Below are 13,936 nucleotides of genomic sequence, written 5' to 3'. Positions count from 1 at the left end.
TGCATGTCGAGTGTGTCGCCGATTACACATATTGACGGAATTCCCCATACTTATTATAATGGGGAAAAGTACCGCAAGTCTCCAAACTATTGGACAAAAACTATGTCTATATCAGCGCAACACTCCCAGCAGATAATACTAAAAACAAAGTGCGTAAAAAACATAGTGTATAAAATTCAAAAATGTGTTAGAAAGGAGCATCTATATAACATTGTATCCATATCATAATGAGTGAAAAGTATCAAAAAAGCATTTGATGTAATAGTGACAGTAAACTACTTCAATTTACATATAAGGTGAGATACTAGCTCACATTCATGCCTACTAGTATTATGGTAGAAACATGGGAACAATATGTGAGAAATTATTATATGTCCATTTTTAAGACCCATACGCTATAACAGGACAAATCTGTGTACTCTGATTATATTGCAAAAACAGAATTTATCTAGTAGAAAGGGCTGAAGTCCAGTGAGGTATTGAGGCCATATGGAGAGATGGTATTTAGCCTGTAGATCCACTTGGTTTCGCATTGTAGTAGCAGGTTCCCCCTGTCACCTCCCCTTGGGAGTGGGGGTATATGATCTATAAGCATTTTGCGTAAACTTGAAACCGCATGTTTATGTTGGATGCAATGCCTAGCTACTGGTTGTTCTGATTCACCAGTGCGTAGGGCCTCCCGTATAGCACACCGGTGGTTTGCCATACGCTCACGGAAGGTTGTTACAGTTTTGCCGATGTATACACTGGAACATGGTCAAATAATCATGTATACTACATATACGCTGGTGCAGGTAAGGCGATGCCTAATGACGAATCTTTTGTTGTTGTGAGGGTGCTGAAAAGAATTGCCCCTAAGCATACCATTGCAGGTTACACATCCAGAACAGGGAAAACAGCCCATCTTCGTGGGTTTAAGCCAAGTATCCTTTTTGTAATTCCTTATTGGATCTGACTTAACCAATATGTCCCTTAGGTTATTTGCTCTCCGGTATGCTATTCTGGGGGCAGCCACCCTCCCAAATGGAATTGTGGGATCACTGCCTACCACTGGCCAATGCCTCCGGACCGCCTCAGTGAGGTGTCTTGAATCTGATGTATATGTAATGACCATGTTGATCCGGTCAGGGTCTGACTTGGTTGTCCTTTGCCTTTTTTCCAGATTAGTGGGATCCATAAGATCATCACGTGCCCTCTTAACCATCTCTCTAGTATAGCCTCTCTCCACTAGTTTCGTGTCCATTTCTTCCAGTTGTTGATGTAGCATAGGTATCTCACTATTGTTCCTAATGACACGAGTGAGTTGGGAGGTGACAATCCCCTTCTTTTGGTGCAGAGGGTGAAAACTCCTCGCATCCAACAAGGAATTGCGGTCAGTTGGTTTAGTATAAAGAGAGGTACCAAAACGAGTGATACCCTCTGCATCAACTTTGAAAATATTAAGATCCAAAAAATGTACAGATACTGTACTGTATTCCAACTTAAACCTGATTGGACAAGCCATGGTATTTAAATGTGACACCCACTCAAGCAATGCTGACTCACCACCTCTCCACACCAAGAACACATCATCGATATAGCGTGTGTAGTACATGATGTTGCTATTATCATGTGGCCGCATCAGCATGCGTTCATACCACGCCATGTAGAGGTTTGCATAAGTGGGTGCCACATTCGAACCCATGGCTGTACCTGCGATTTGCAAAAAATAGTCATTTTCAAATTTAAAATAGTTCTTCTCAAGACAATGTGTTAACATTTTGCAAAGGAACTCTATGGGTGGACCATTGTACAAATCATTGCCCGTCACCATGGACCTGACAGCCTCCACACCCTCATGATGAGGTATCACAGTGTAAAGGCTGTCCATGGTGACAAGCACATCATCAACACTTAAACCAACATATTCCTTGAGAACACAAATCATATCTGGGGAATCCTTTAAATAAGATTCAGTATGCTTAACAACATGCTGGAGGTGCGAGTCAATGTATATGGCCAAACTGGACAAAATTGAACCCCTGGCAGACACAATCGGTCTGCCAGGTGGATTTTTTAAGGTTTTGTACACCTTTGGCAGTAAGTAGAGTACAGGAACCTTTGGATAATCTGTAGTGAGAAATGTCTGCTCCTGTTCACTAAGTATACCTGCCTCAAAGCCCTCCTGTAGAAATCTGTCAATGACCCTTTTATAGGTTGATGTAGGGTTACCAGATAATTTCTTGTACGTTTGGCTATCTCTTAACTGTCTAAGTGCCTCATTCCTGTACTCTGTATAGTCTAAAATGACAACAGATCCCCCCTTATCCGCAGGGCGGATAATGATGGATGTGTCATTTTTCAGGTCCGTGAGTGCTTGGGCCTCAGCTTTACTCAAGTTAGAATATGTCTTGTGTTGGGGTATTTGTTTGATGTCATGGCTAAGAGCCCCTGTGTATCCTCTGATGGAGTTGTGTGTATTTGCAGGTTCAAAGGTGGATTTTTTCTTGAATGGAGTGGGGACATAAGTATAATTTCTAAAATGATCTCTTAGTTTCAGCTGCCTTTGTAACTTATGTATATCCACCAGCATATCAAAAGAATCAGTTTTGGGGGTCGGTATGAATGATAGCCCCCGATTTAACAGGGATATTTCAGCTTCATTCAAATGTCTGCTACTGAGGTTAAATATAATATCTACTTTTTCCTTGCTAATTATTTTTTTGTGGCCCCCCCTTCTGATTTTTCTTCCCTCGCTTCTCTTTTTGTAGTGGGAATAGTTGGTGGTTTTGCTGTCGAGCGTGTCCCCACTCCTAAAAAAGAATTGGAGTGTTCGCTGTTGTTAGTATTACTCTGGCTAGAGGTGATACCTCCAGGCCTGAAGAGTCTCCTCCACTGCTATCGACTATACTTAGTGTGTTTCTAGGGCGCAGATTAGGTCGCCGTCTATTCTGTGTAGTGTCATCTTTGCCATATAGCCACTTATATACACGTTTCTCTCTATAATCAGTTTCAACACTGTTAAGTTTCTTATTTTTGAATGCAATAAGATCACTACGGTATTTACTGACTATACCTTCCAGTTTGGTAACCCAATCCTGACTCTTATCCTCCAGCAGGATGTGCACACTGTTTTGCTTAATGATGTCAGTTTCATTTTTAATTTTGTTCTCTAACCTAGTGACCTCTATCACCAACAACATAAGGTCATAGGAGCACTTGTTTAACACGGAGCACCACCTCCTACAAAATTCAACATTATTGCGGCCTAGGGTGGGTATATTTTTCACCCTAAATCCCCTTGGGATATATTTCTTCCTATTATACCCAGATAAAAAAACTGCATGTAAATGATAATCTATTTGCTTCCTCCTTAAATTTAACAATTTATGATATACGTTAATGGGGGTGTCACCCCCCAACTCACTCATTTCGTCACTTATTCTGATTCTCTCCGCATCATCATCTGTAAACACCAATGGCTCTGTGTTGAAATCTTCATCCTGATACAGATTATCGAACTGTGCTGACTCAGCCATCTTTAACAGGAATTTTAACAGTTAGTGCATAAATAGCAAGTATACAAGACTGTAAGCCGGTAGTTTTGTGTCACATACAAATGAACATCAAACAATGTATATCCGATGCTCCTCTAGTTATGTACTTAAAAACAGGTCAAGATTAGATGTGAAGTTTCCAATATCAAGTTAGCATCTCCATATAACAATTATAATGCAGCATCCACAGTTCATGTGCGTATAAATGATCGGAGTGCTTATCCCAAAATGCAAAAGCATAGATACAGTCCAGATAGAGGACAGCACAATCTTACACCAATTCAACTGCCAAGGTGCACTGCAAGCCAATTCGTATCCTCTCCAAGAACACAGGCACTCACTGGTCTTTATAAAAGGTAATCCTTTATTCAATCCATTAAAACGATAATAATACCATGACGTTCCGGCACACCATCGTGCCTTTATCAAATGTATCAAAATATTAAAAAGCTTCATATCAAACTTACCCCAAATCACCTATTAAATACTACTGGAATATAGCACATGCCGCCAGCTCATCGTGTGTAAAATCGGCGTCTGACGTCATCAGGGAGCGCTGGTCTGTGCGCCCTGTGAGATCGTAGGGCCGACGTTGCCATGGCAACATGTAAACTGTACACAGTTACCCGACGAATGTGCAATAGACCAATAGATATACGTCAGACGCCGATTTTACACACGTTGAATTTTGAATTTTGTAGGAGTTGGTGCTCCGTGCTAAACAAATGCTCCTATGACCTTATGCTGTTGGTGATAGAGGAGGTCACTAGGTTAGAGAACAAAATTAAAAATGAAACTGACATCATTAAACAAAACAGTATGCACATCCTGCTGGAGGATAAGAGTCAGGATTGGGTTACCAAACTGGAAGGTATAGTCAGTAAATACCGTAGTGATCTTATTGCATTCAAAAATAAGAAACTTAACAGTGTTGAAACTGATTATAGAGAGAAACGTGTATATAAGTGGCTATATGGCAAAGATGACACTACACAGAATAGACGGCAACGTAATCTGCGCCCTAGAAACACACTAAGTATAGTCGATAGCAGTGGAGGAGACTCCTCAGGCCCGGAGGGTATCACCTCTAGCCAGAGTAATACTAACAACAGCGAACACTCCAATTCTTTTTTAGGAGTGGGGACACGCTCGACAGCAAAACCACCAACTATTCCCACTACAAAAAGAGAAGTGAGGGAAGAAAAATCAGAAGGGGGGGCCACAAAAAAACAATTAGCAAGGAAAAAGTAAGTTTTTATATTTAACCTCAGTAGCAGACATTTGAATGAAGCTGAAATATCCCTGTTAAATCGGGGGCTATCATTCATACCGACCCCCAAAACTGATTCTTTTGATATGCTGGTGGATATACATAAGTTACAAAGGCAGCTGAAACTAAGAGATCATTTTAGAAATGATACTTATGTCCCCACTCCATTCAAGAAAAAATCCACCTTTGAACCTGCAAATACACACAACTCCATCAGAGGATACACACGGGCTCTTAGCCATGACATCAAACAAATACCCCAACACAAGACATATTCTAACTTGAGTAAAGCTGAGGTCCAAGCACTCACGGACCTGAAAAATGACACATCCATCATTATCCGCCCTGCGGATAAGGGGGGATCTGTTGTCATTTTAGACTATACAGAGTACAGGAATGAGGCACTTAGACAGTTAAGAGATATCTGGTAACCCTACATCAACCTATAAAAGGGTCATTGACAGATTTCTACAGGAGGGCTTTGAGGCAGGTATACTTAGTGAACAGGAGCAGACATTTCTCACTACAGATTATCCAAAGGTTCCTGTACTCTACTTACTGCCAAAGGTGCACAAAACCTTAAAAAATCCACCTGGCAGACCGATTGTGTCTGCCAGGGGTTCAATTTTGTCCTGTTTGGCCATATACATTGACTCGCACCTCCAGCATGTTGTTAAGCATACTGAATCTTATTTAAAGGATTCCCCAGATATGATTCGTGTTCTCAAGGAATATGTTGGTTTAAGTGTTGATGATGTGCTTGTCACCATGGACAGCCTTTACACTGTGATACCTCATCATGAGGGTGTGGAGGCTGTCAGGTCCATGGTGACGGGCAATGATTTGTACAATGGTCCACCCATAGAGTTCCTTTGCGAAATGTTAACACATTGTCTTGAGAAGAACTATTTTAAATTTGAAAATGACTATTTTTTGCAAATCGCAGGTACAGCCATGGGTTCGAATGTGGCACCCACTTATGCAAACCTCTACATGGCATGGTATGAACGCACGCTGATGCGGCCACATGATAATAGCAACATCATGTACTACACACGCTATATCGATGATGTGTTCTTGGTGTGGTGAGGTGGTGAGTCAGCATTGCTTGAGTGGGTGTCACATTTGAATACCATGGCTTGTCCAATCAGGTTTAAGTTGGAATACAGTACAGTATCTGTACATTTTTTGGATCTTAATATTTTCAAAGTTGATGCAGAGGGTATCACTCGTTTTGGTACCTCTCTTTGTACTAAACCAACTGACCGCAATTCCTTGTTGGATGCGAGGAGTTTTCACCCTCTGCACCAAAAGAAGGGGATTGTCACCTCCCAACTCACTCGTGTCATTAGGAACAATAGTGAGATACCTATGCTACATCAACAACTGGAAGAAATGGACACGAAACTAGTGGAGAGAGGCTATACTAGAGAGATGGTTAAGAGGGCATGTGATGATCTTATGGATCCCACTAATCTGGAAAAAAGGCAAAGGACAACCAAGTCAGACCCTGACCGGATCAACATGGTCACTACATATACATCAGATTCAAGACACCTCACTGAGGCGGTCCGGAGGCATTGGCCAGTGGTAGGCAGTGATCCCACACTACCATTTGGGAGGGTGGCTGCCCCCAGAATAGCATACCGGAGAGCAAATAACCTAAGTGACATATTGGTTAAGTCAGATCCAATAAGGAATTACAAAAAGTATACTTGGCTTAAACCCACGAAGATGGGCTGTTTTCCCTGTTCTGGATGTGTAACCTGCAATGGTATGCTTAGGGGCAATTCTTTTCAGCACCCTCACAACAACAAAAGATTCGACATTAGGCATCGCCTTACCTGCACCAGCGTATAAGTAGTATACATGATTATTTGCCCATGTTCCAGTGTATACATCGGCAAAACTGTAACAACCTTCTGCGAGCGTATGGCAAACCACTGGTGTGCTATACGGGTGGCCCTACGCACTGGTGAATCAGAACAACCAGTAGCTAGGCATTGCATCCAACATAAACATGCGGTTTCAAGTTTATGCACAATGCTTATAGATCATATACCCCCACTCCCAAGGGGAGGTGACAGGGGGAACCTGCTACTACAATGCGAAACCAAGTGGATCTACAGGCTAAATACCATCTCTCCATATGGCCTCAATACCTCACTGGACTTCAGCCCTTTCTACTAGATAAATTCTGTTTTTGCAATATAATCAGAGTACACAGATTTGTCCTGTTATAGCGTATGGGTCTTAAAAATGGACATATAATCATTTCTCACATATTGTTCCCATGTTTCTACCATAATACTAGTAGGCATGAATGCGAGCTAGTATCTCACCTTATATGTAAATTGAAGTAGTTTACTGTCATTATTACATCAAATGCTTTTTTGATACTTTTCACTCATTATGATATGGATACAATGTTATATAGATGCTCCTTTCTAACACATTTTTGAATTTTATACACTATGTTTTTTACGCACTTTGTTTTTAGTATTATCTGCTGGGAGTGTTGCGCTGATATAGACATCTTTTTTGTCCAATAGTTTGGAGACTTGCGGTACTTTTCCCCATTATAATAAGTATGGGGAATTCCGTCAATATGTGTAATCGGCGACACACTCGACATGCAAATATATCTATTGGTCTATTGCACATTCGCCGGGTAACTGTGTACAGTTTACATGTTGCCATGGCAACGTCGGCCCTACGATCTCACAGGGCGCACAGATCAGCGCCCCCTGATGACATCAGACGCCGATTTTACACACGATGAGCTGGCGGCTTGTGCTATATTCCAGTAGTTTTTAAGAGGTGATTTGGGGTAAGTTTGATATGAAGCTTTTTAATATTTTGATACATTTGATAAAGGCACGATGGTGTGCTGGAACGTCATGGTATTATTATTGTTTTAATGGATTGAATAAAGGATTACATTTTATAAAGACCAGTGAGTGCCTGTGTTCTTGGAGAGGATACGAATTGGCTTGCAGTGCACCTTGGCAGTTGAATTGGTGTAAGATTGTGCTTTCCTCTATCTGGACTGTATATATATATATATATATATAAATATAATATAATTTATCATTTTATATTACCATCTCAAAGTTTTTATTGTCCGTTAAAGCATTTTCCTACCTCAGTCATTCACAATGGTTGTGGAAACAGCCAGCTGAAGCAGTAAAATGGTCTATAATCTAAGAGGGCCAATCTGCAAGTAAAAGTTAACAACTGAATTTGGTTGGTGAATCTGGAAGGTACAAGCACTGAGTGTAATTTTAGTTAAGAAAGTAGAAAGGTGTGGAAATTGTTTTAGTTACTTGAGGAAAAGTTTGGGGTAAATTAAAAGGAAGAGAATATTAAAATTAAACCTTCATGATTTAAACAGAACATGCAAATATACATTTTACTTCTGTTATCTAATTGATTGCCTTTGCTGATATTTATAACTCTGTTACAAATGTGTACTTGAGAGCCTACTTGGGTATGCTGTTCAACAAAGGAGAGATTTAAGTACATTTGATAATGGAAGTAAATTGGATACATTTGTTTTAACCAGCTCTGATTGAGCAGTTAATAGTCTTATTATTTATATTAACCCTTTAACTGCCTCTGTGACAGATTGAATAACTGTGGTTTCATATATTGTCTCAGTATAATAACTGTGCGCAAGCAACACAAGTTCCCCTGCACATTAAACATCCCCTCAATTTGTTAATTTCTTTCTGATATGTTAGCCCTTATCCTTAAGGTGTATATTATTTATATAGCTATATGCTAAGGTAAAACATGTTTGATTTCTCAATTTCCCAGTTGAATTTTTGTATCTCAGATACCTAATGCTATACTATAATGCACTGCTTACTGAGAGTTAAAAAATAGCAGCCATAGCACTGCTCAGGTGGCAAAGAAAAGTCCCCTGAAACTTTTATATTTGAGGTAATTGACAGGGGTAATTGACAGATCCTTCTCTGGCACTGCACAAGGAAATCCTTGTGCAATGATAAATGCAGAAAGCAGATAAACAGTGTCTGCTGCCTACTCACCACAAGGACGAGTGAACAGGTTTCCTCAACCATTACCTCTCACAAGTTAGTGGGCTCCATTTATCATTAGGCTGCCTGCACTTAACATTGCACAAGCCACGAGTGGGCGCTATAAATCATCGCAATTGGATCTGATCGGGATGATTAAAATCTGCAACATTTTAAGTAGCGGAGAGATTAAGTAGCAGCAATCTTAAGACCACTTATACTTAACTAGCTTTTCAGACTTGATCACGCAAGCTTGAAATGCTGGGACTCTAAAGATGCTATTGCAGCTTGATAAATGGAACCCTATACTCTAACTCTAATATATTACTTTACTCTCTCAAATATGACTGAGGCATCTGCACTCCAATCAGATCTCTGTCTTATAAACTGCAATGGTATACCATCACCTAACATCTTCTCTCATCTCTAATATCCCTCCCTCAAACACCCACCTTTATGTCACTTGGCTATGTTGCTACTAATACTAACTTACCTTTTTAGCCATAATCACAAATCCTGTTTGTTTGAAACAACTCTACACTAGATTTACACTAATAGATTTACACTAATAAAACAACTATCAACTCATCTTTAATATGTCTACTTTAATATTTTCTTATTCCTTTTAAACTTCACAAGCCACTAATCTATTTTATCTCTTCAAGCTACCTAATACTCCAGATTTCTGCTCCCATTTTACATTAACCTTCTTAGTCACTTCTCACATTTGTATATTTCTCTAATATTTGCACTATTCTAAATAATTATGAACAAATTAAACTAAGTATGACCAATTTAGGACTAGATTACACAGCGTTGGTACAAATGGGGTTGCTATAGGAAAAGTAGCTTTTTTGTTTTGATAAGTAGCAAGTCCATTTCCACTTGCTCTTGATACGTACATGTGGTCATAGGTAGCGACCAGTTGCTACATAATACAAAGTTGTAGGGATTTATAGTTTCAAGGAGCTTCAGTCACATATTTTGCTTACGTAACCATCAGCAACAGCTTCATTTGCTACAAGTCAATGTGTTAGAGTCAGAGTGGCGAAGATTCAGGATCAAAGTAGCTATAGCAGTAGCATTTTCAATTAAGAGTGATTTTTGTAAGTTACAAGAAATAATGGTCTTGATTTATGAACTGTTGAGCGGATATTATTTGCTGGACCTTACTAAATGCAATTGCTGCTTCTTAACCCCTTAACGACACACGTCGTACAGGGTACGTCAAACACAAACTGGTCTTTAAAGACCAATGACATACCCTGAGGCATCACTACAATACCTTTTTTCAAACACCAATGCAGAGAGAGTTACTCTGTGGCCCTCTCTGCATTGGCCAGCGATGGTGCGATCATTGGTAGGTGGGAGCAGCTTGCAGGGAGGCGGGTGGGCGGCCCATCGCTGGATCACTTCTGGCCAGCGCAATATCAGTTCATTCCCCGGTGCATGCGGGAGCACGTGCGCGCACTTGTGTGTGTGCTAATATGAACTATATTAGTACACACACACTATAGTTTAGGTTTAATTTTTTTATTTTGGATAGCTTTGCTTATTTTTTTCTGTCAATTTACTTTTTTATTTTTTGTAACTTTAGCTTGGGGGTTTGTATTTTTTAAACATATACTGCCCTCTGTGCATTCTTATCGCCTAGTACCAAAATAAAGATTCATAAACATAAGCTTTAATGTTTACGTTAAATAAAAAAAAACAATGCAATCTTATATCGTTTACCAATACAAATATTCCACTAGTTTGAATTTAAAAGTTTTTAATCCACTCGTAGCAAAAGATGATGTAGCAACAGCTTATAAATGTGTAGCAAGCGTCATATGATACGTTAGCTACAATGCATTTGGAAATCCCATTAAAAGTATAGACAGTCACAAGCTCTGGCTGCTCTACAAGAGCTTTTGCTACCTTGTTCTTGTTACCATTTGTAGCAAGTGAAGTGGGATAGCTGATGATTAATAATAAGGGAGCCAATGATTTGCTAATTGTAGCTAGTGCTGGTAGAAAGCTGGTTAAGTTAAACATGCTCTAATGTAGAATAATATATGCTGATAAAAATCACATCAGCCAAGCTTTGAAGGAGTGCATAGAAACTAAATTTAGAAACGATACCTATATGCCAATAATTTACCACCCAACTACCTATTTGACATTTTTTAAATTACATTTAAGTTATTATCTTTCAAGACGGTTATGGGACCATTGAACTATTACATAATGGTAAAGATGCGAGCACAGTGAGCATTTTGGGTTAAAGGGACATTTATATGATGCATATAAAATAGCTTTATTTAAAGGGACAGTCTACTTTATTTTGTTATTTTTTATTTATTATATAAATATGCTTTATAATCTCTAAACCTGTAAATCCCTGCCTGTTTCTAATCCCCTGCGGGCCGCCTCTTATAGCAGTGCATATTATATAGTTTTCACAGCCAGTGCATATTATACACTTTTCACAGCCAGACAGTGCTAGGTCATGTGTGCCCTATAGATAACATTGTGCTTACTCCAATTGACTTATGCATGAACCAGCACTAATTTGCTAAAATGCAAGTTTGTAAAAAGCACTGAGATAAGGAGGCAGTCTGCAGATCCTTAGATACAAGGTCACTTAAGACATTAAGAGTTAAAAAAGAAAAAAAAAAAATCATAGACCTGTGGTTCAGAAAATGCAAAACATGAATTACTATTTAAAAATACTTTGCACACAACCTAAGGGATTGACTTGTCCGCCTGTAACAAACAATGTAAAAACTTAAAATAAAGTTAATATGATGTTTTTTCCAAGTCATTCTCATATTGCCTAAATCTTACTGTTGATAAGTAATAAGATTTGGCATTTTCTCTTTCTATTGTAGATAAATACATGCTGATGGCGTAGCAAAGTCACCAGAAAAAGATTATAAAAGCCTTTGGACATGCTATTTTGATTACTTGTAAAAAATAGTGTCAAAGCACAAAACAAAAGTCGTAGAATGTATTTTCCAAAAAAATATTTGCTTCTAGTAATATCACTAACATGTGTCAAATTGGAAATGACTTTGTTAACTACTAGAAAAAATAATAATTCTGTTTTGATACTAAGTGCAGATCGTTACCAACGATTTAATGATAATAATAGGACTTTAAATTGATATATTTTTGCATGGGATGTTTAACCCTTTGAGTGCTAAGCACTTTCCCACCTGGGAGCTAAGGTGATTACATTTTTTTTTAAAATTTTTATTTTTTTAAAACTTTTTTTTTACTTTAGAATTTTTTTTCCAGATCCCCAATACTTACACCGTTGGAAAGGCGATTATCTTTCCAACGGTGGGTCTTGGGGGTCTATAGCTGCTTAGATGCCTGAGATACAGGCTTCTAAGCAGCATGCCCCCTTTCCCTATACTTTGTATTTTACATTTTTAATAAAGTTTCACAGTGACGTCATCAAGTCTTTGCACATGTTGTCACCGCGCAAAATGTGAAGCCCCGGCAATGCCTGTCAATATGCAGGCCCGATCGCCGGGGTAGGAGCGAGTGGGAGCCCCCAGATCTCCCTCAAGTAGGAAGCTCTGCGACGGCTCAAGGGGTTAAAATGACCTATACGTGTTAAACAGTGTATTTTAAATTCAGGTTAACAGTATATCGTTATATATTTTGTATTGAAGTAATGGAAGGTGAATACAGTTATAAATATAAGAATAAAAATATACAATAAGATTAAAATAAGATTTAACTCATATTCATTATTTGGGAATACAATACCTTTTTCTGCAGTTTTATACTTTATCTTTTTCTCACATGCTGATGTGTTTCCTTTTCTGTGATCAAATTTGCCTCCTCTTCCAGTTGCAATGATCTGCAGTTAAATACAAATACAATATTTGAATAGTTAAAATGAAATAGAATGCATAGAGTTCACAATGAATTAATTAATTCATTCCTAGGTTAATGTTTATTTGTAATCCAATTAATCTGATAAATTAAATGTAGATTATCATATGTTACACTGAGGAACAAAGCTCTACAAGATGTATCCTATCCACATAACTTTCAGGTAGCCTACTTAAAATTCAGTGAGCATGCCTAAAGTAAGACAATAATAGATTATTTTAATTATGCAACACATATTAAGCTTTCTTCTGTTTGGGTTATAATTGGCACATTTGCAATTATAACATATAAATTTATTTGTGAATTGAACCATTAACAAAACAATCTCAGATGTCAACCAAAGTGATTTTCTGCTAATCCAGTTGATCAGATGCAAGATAAATTAAACTAGAAAAATGTGCATCATATTTATGCAAATATTCAGTAGCATGCAGAGACAAAGTTATAAATTACAATGATTAATTAGTTGAATAAAATGTATGTTTATACAACTTTCCTCATCATGATCGTACAGTAAAGAAGACTTAGTAACATTAAAAAACAAAACAAAACTATATTGCATTCTTTTTCTTTTGAGTACAATATATGACATTTTTAATTGGCCAATTTACTATTCGGCTTACATAGTAACATAATAGATTGAAAGAAGAGATAAGGTCACTTAAGTTTAATCCTTACAGATCCTCTTCTATTCCAGTATTAGAATAAAATACCTGGTAAATGAATTACAGTAATACCTTTACAATCCATATTCCTTTAACACAAGCAATAACCTTGGACTATATTCAATCATTTTATTAATAACTGTATCAGTAGTCCTTAACTTCTCATGCAGAGTCATAATTTGTTCTTACAGTAAAAAAAAAAAAAAAAAGTTTGGAGATAACCTTCTCTCTAACGTTAATGTTTAACCTCTTTCTGCAAAAAAATGATGTTAGAACAAATAGTGCTTCTGCAAACTCTTTGTATGGTACAGGGGCATAATTACACATTATTTAGCCCCAGGTCAAAGGCTGTGCCCCCCCCCCATTTCAAATGCCCCTGTTCTGCTTTTTGCAATAAGCAAAAGCTGAGCCAGCAGCTATATAGGAAAAAGTAACTGCATATATATATATATATATATATATATATATATATATATATATGTGCGCGTGTGTGTGTATATATATATATATATATATATATATATATATATATAT

General features: G+C 38.0%; 1 long non-coding RNA gene across 1 annotated transcript in view; it reads right to left on the bottom strand.

Annotated features, from left to right (window-relative positions):
• Nucleotides 1-12,686, bottom strand: part of LOC128655444 (uncharacterized) — a 53,886-nt gene extending 41,200 nt beyond the window's left edge. Inside the window, exon 1 of the long non-coding RNA XR_008401799.1 lies at nt 12,609-12,686. This is a non-coding gene — a long non-coding RNA (uncharacterized LOC128655444). The remainder of the gene's footprint in view (nt 1-12,608) is intronic.
• Between the last annotated feature and the right edge of the window lie 1,250 nt (nt 12,687-13,936).

This window comes from Bombina bombina, chromosome 4, assembly GCF_027579735.1.
Source record: "Bombina bombina isolate aBomBom1 chromosome 4, aBomBom1.pri, whole genome shotgun sequence".
Lineage (NCBI taxonomy): Eukaryota > Metazoa > Chordata > Amphibia > Anura > Bombinatoridae > Bombina > Bombina bombina.
This window is presented reverse-complemented; position numbering and strand designations above follow the sequence as displayed.